Genomic DNA, 5,116 nt, shown 5'->3' on the forward strand with positions numbered 1-5,116 from the left:
TGTGTGTGTCTGTGTGCCCGGTGGGGCCGGGGGCGGGGCCGGGGGCGGGGCGGGGGGCTGCGCGAGCGGAGGGCGCGGGTTGGTGCCGAGAGCGGGGTCGCCCCCGGGTCGGAGCAGCCAGGTTTCGGGGAGACGGGAAGCCAGGGGTCCTGAAGGGCTGGGCCGGGGAGGTGGCGGTGTCGCGGAGCGAGCAGTGAGGTCACCTGCGCAGGAGGGAGCCGGGCAGGGAGGACCTGTTGGGAGCAGGTCCTGAGCAGGATGCTCAGGGCGGGGAGGCCGGGGTGACATTTTGGGGATCGGTTTCGGTGGCAGCTGGTGCCTGCTGACGTTCTTGGGGAGGCGGACCCGAGTCAGAGGTTGGACTGAGGGAGCAGAGATGATCTCGCCTGAGAGAAGTGCGTGGAGCCGGACAGCTTAGCGTGCCCCCGAGCGCTCGAGCGGCTGGTCTAGGAGGAAATCCGGAAGAGATGACCTCGGGTGAGGAAGTGGAAGCGCCCGGTGTGTGTTGGCTGGCTTTTCCTTTCCTTCCTCTTCCTTTGGGGGCACAGAGCTACATCTCAGGCCTTTTAAAATGGACTTTCTTTGGCGGCAGGGTCTCAACTAAGTTGTTGGATTACCCAGGCTGAGTTTGAGCTTTGGATCTTCCTGTCTCAACGTCAGAATGCTAATGTAACAGGTGTCTGCCCTCATGTCCTGGATGTTTTTTCCAGATCAGAGGGTTGAACCCAAGGTCTTCATGGCTGAGCTTCATTCTGAGCATATGTATATATAATCTTTCTGTTTAGGCAACTCGGACTCATAGTGATCTGCCTGTCTCAGCCTCCACAGCACTGGGATTACAGGCATGTGCCTCCATGCCTAAGTTTTGGGGCTGGCCTGTGCGGCCTGCGGTACTGGGGATCGAACCTGGTTCCTGGAGCTTGCCAGATGGACGCTTCGACCATTGAGCTATCTTCCCCAACCCTAATTTTTTATATTGAGACAGTCTCACTGAGTCGCTCAAGTTGGGTTGGAACTTGGGATCCTCTTATCTCAGCTCCCAAGTAGCTGAGGTGGGAGGTGTGTGCTGCTACATCTGGTTCTAGTATTTTGTTTTCTTTTTTTTTTTTTTTTGGCGGAACCAGGAATCGAACTGAGGCCCTTATGCTTGTCAGGGAAGCACTTATTCTACTGAGCCATCTCCCTGGCCCCGTATTTTGTTTTCTAACCACCTGAGTTTTAAAATCTTGGCAGATTGGAATTTTCTTTGTACACTCTTTGAGAATTCATTGAATATATATTTTTTTTTTTTCCCGACAGCCAAACCTTATTTGTTGGGTTGGCCCAGTTGTGGTCTGTGAGCTTGCTGTCATTTGGTGGGGTTGTCAGCTAGTATGCTTTGGATGATTTTAGATGCTTTATTGTTAATTTTTTTTTTTTTTTTTTCGGTACCAGGGATTGAACTCAGGACCTTGTGCTGGCCAGGCAGGTGCTTATGCCGCTGAGCTATATCCCCAGCAAAAAAGTTACACTTTTTTCTTTTTTTTTTTTGGCGGTACCGGGGATTGAACCCAGGATCCTGTACTTGCCAGGCAAGCACTTATTCTACTGAGCTGTCTCCGCGGCCCCTATTGTGAATTGTTTATCAGGAGTGAAATCCTGGCTCGCCTTTTTCTCTGGGCCGGACACTCTCAGCATCAGTGCCTAGGTCAGTGTGTGGCCTAGGAGCGTCTCCTGAATCTCAGCATTTCCCACTTCCTGTGTGGGCCTTCAGAGGCCAGGACTTGCTGTCAGTGTGATATTTAGCCCTGGTGCTCATTGCGTAGGTGGTGCTGGCACACAGGTGACACGCAGGCAAGAGCTTGGGGTTTTCGGATGCCTTTGAAGGAGGGCAGCCTCTTGGCCTGTGGAAGAGAAAGGTGCCAGACGTTCTCTCTCCCTTGGGCTCCCAGCCCGGCTTTCCAGTCTGTGCTTTCAATTGCTCTCAAGTGATTCTGAAACTTGTAGGCTGTTTGTTCAGGCTCTTTGAGTAAACCACAATCTGGATACCAAATCTAGGAAGAACTGCAGAGTATATATGCTTAAAGGATGGAGGCTACAAAGTATATGTGGTTATTTGGGGACAAAACCCTGTGCAGGCTGGGGAGTTAGCTCAGTAGAATAAATGCTTGCCTGGCAAGCGCAAGGGCCTGAGTTCAATCCCCGGTTCCAGGAAAAAAAAAAAAAAAAACCCTGTGCAGCAATAGGCTGTTATTTCAGCCTACACTGTTCTGTTTGTTTGGGTTTTTTTCTTCTTAGTGCAGGGATTGGACCCCCTGTTCTTTTAGGCAGGTGCTTTACCCCCAGCCCACTTCATTTGTCTTGTTTGTTTCAGGGTCTTACTGTGTAGCCATGCTGCCCTGGAACTCAAAGGCCCAGGGATCTCCTGCCTCAGCCTCCTGAGTACTAGGATTAGAGCCATGCACCACCTTCCCTGGCTCTGTCTGGGTTTGGAGATTCTGTGGAGGCTCAGGGCTCCCAGGCAGGCCGTTGCAATAGCCTGTTGCTTTAAGGGAGTGATTTTTCCACTTTTCCTTTCCTGTCACCATTTCCCACTGCTTGGCTTGTTCTGATCCTGAGTGGAAAACGAACGGCGAATCAGTTTCCCCTTCCCTCTCCTCTCTGGTGGACATCTTGTCTGTGTCACAGTTTGCTGCCCCCAGTTTGGAAGCCTTCTCCTCTGCTTTAGCAGGCGCTGCGCTGGGCTCCTGGGGGGAGCAGCCTCTGTCAAAGCAGAGCACAGTTGCTGAGGCCCAGAAGCTGTGACTGGCATTTTGGCCACATGCGTCCTGTCGCCAAAGGACTCCTTTTCTTTGGGGTGATTGTTGGTCTCCTTCCCACAGTGGCTCCTGGCCATGTCCTGAGGGCTGTGGCCTGGAGCCAGTGGCCTGGGCTCCCTGGGGGTCCCCAGCAGACTGAGGGCTGCTCTGCCAGAGAGGGAGGCAGCCACCCACCAGTGTGCTTCCTAGCCTTGGCCTTTCTCCTGGGTTCCAGTGTGTTTCTCACCCATCCAGGATCACAGGACAAATCTTTGCTTCTCTGGCTGTGCAGGTCCAGGTTGTGGCTCTCCCTGCTCTCACCCCTGGGCTCTTGGGACAGAGAAGGCAGCATGGGCGCAGCTTGAGAGCTACTTTTTTTTTAATTTATTTGTGTGTGTGTGTGTGTGTGTGTATGGCCAGCTCAGCCTACCTGGGGGCGGGGTGGTTCCAGAGGATTGAACTGGGGTCTCTGTGCTTTGCTAAGCTTGTTCTAAGTAGGTGCTTTAGACCACTGAGCCATCTCACCAGCCCCTTGAGAGCTACTCTTGCCTTTGCTTTTTCTCTGTTTTATTTTTTTGGCAGTGCTAGGAGTGAAACCCAGCCTGACCCTGCTAGAAAGGCGCTCTGCTGTTGATCTGTACCCGCAGTGAGCCAGCCTGCCTGCCTGCCTACCTTCCCCCCTCCCTCCTTCCTCCCTTCTTTCCTACCTTCCTACCTACCTACCAGCTTATCTTCCTTCCATCCAATCTGAAACAGGGTCTTGCTGTGCACCTCAGGCCGTCCTTGAACTCACTGTGTGTCCCAGGCTGGCCTCAAACTCCTGTCCCAGTCTCCTTAGTGCTGGGATTATAGGTGTGATTGCTAAATCTTGGTGGATTTGCAAGGGAGTGCTAGCTCAAGGGCAGTTTGAACCCTGCAGGCACGAAAGCATTTTCATCTGGACGCCTGGCGACTCTGGTTGTATGGAGGCACTTGGTCACGAGGGCATTGACTTGTGTGGCAGCTCCAGCTCCAAAGCCCACATGGTCCTGCTGAGTTAGTACCTTTCTTCCGCAGTGACTGAGCCCCTCGCCCTGTTCCAGCAGCCTACCACTAGGGGTCAAGGGAGGACAGTGCACCTCTGTCCTGCATTTCTCAGGAGCACCTGTGTTTCTGATGGCACTTGGTGTTTGGGTGACGGGAGAGACTTTGCCACGAGAGAGGGCCCTGCTTTGCTTGTGGCCTCCCATGGCATGGTACTTTGTACATTGTCTTTGAATGGAGGCTTGCACTTCCTCCGGATGACACCCAGATGGCATTAGAGGAAGCTGCTCTTCCAACTGGAGCGTGCCAGCCCAGGAGCTTCCTTGTCCCCGGTTGCCCTGTGCCTGTGTGCTCTGACTCGGAGGCATTCGTCGCAGGCCCCCCTCACAGAGCTGGGGGCTGCTGTGTAGTGAGAAGAGCCCTTTTGTTATTAGGCCGCCTTGTAGTAGCCTTTTATTTTTTATTTTTGTAGTAGCCTTTTAATCTGTCCTTAGAATTTCAAAGATGTTCTGACAAGTGCTGATTGCTTCAAGCAGTTAGTAGCATTAAATTAAAAGCTAGATCTGAAAATGGGCAGTGTAATGATTTTTAAGATTAATAGGTTTGTGCCCAGGCTAGGCACAAACTCCTGAACGCAGTGATCCTCCTGCCTCACGCTCCGAGTGCTGGGATTATGGGGGTGTGCCACCACACCTGGCTCCTGTTATTTCTTGATTTTTCCATACTTAGTGTAATCTATTGAGCTTGCTCTGTAGAAGATGAAGATCTGTCGTGTTAATAGTGCCCTCACCTGCAACATCCTGCTGTCCTTATTCAGGCAGGAGCCTATGCTTAGGTTGTATAGGATGCTGGGCTGTTCCCAGGCCCGCCACAGGACAGGCATGCACACTACTGCTGAGCAACATTCCTAGCCATTTACTTTTGTAGACAGTGTCTCACTAAATTGCTTAGCCTGGCCTGAAATGTGGCAATCCTGCCTCAGCCTCCTGAGTAGCTGAGATTGCAGGTGTGCACCACCACACCCAGCTGCATGCTTTTATGTTAGGGTTTGGTCAGAAATGCAGGCCTTTCTAGGTGTCTCAGAGAGGATGGTACACGCACACAGAATCCTTGGGAGGCTGCAAGAGTGTGTCAGGGGAAGCCGTGTTGCAAGGATTGCAATAAACTCTTGCTGTTAATAATCTCAGCTGCCGGGGCTGGAGAGATGGCTCAGTGGTCTAAAGCACCTACTTAGAACAAGTTCAGCAAAGCACAGGGACCACAGTTCAATCCCCCAGCACCACATGCCAGCCAGCCCGCCCCCTGGTGGGCTGAGC

At 52.6% G+C, this 5,116-nt stretch overlaps 1 protein-coding gene across 5 annotated transcripts in view; it reads left to right on the forward strand.

The window, feature by feature from the left end:
• Wipf2 (WAS/WASL interacting protein family member 2) overlaps positions 1-5,116 on the forward strand; it is a 34,318-nt gene that overhangs the window by 419 nt on the left and 28,783 nt on the right. For 2 of the 5 annotated variants that reach the window (XM_023718164.1, XM_004633723.2), the window contains exon 1: positions 67-498. The exons of 1 other annotated variant lie outside the window; for it this stretch is intronic. The gene's annotated coding sequence lies outside the window, so the exon portion shown is untranslated. Of the gene's footprint in view, positions 1-66; positions 499-5,116 lie in introns of those variants that run through there. 2 more of the 5 variants (XM_023718167.1, XM_023718166.1) reach the window with 2 other exon arrangements.

This window comes from Octodon degus, unplaced genomic scaffold (assembly GCF_000260255.1).
Source record: "Octodon degus isolate 3935 unplaced genomic scaffold, OctDeg1.0 scaffold00056, whole genome shotgun sequence".
Lineage (NCBI taxonomy): Eukaryota > Metazoa > Chordata > Mammalia > Rodentia > Octodontidae > Octodon > Octodon degus.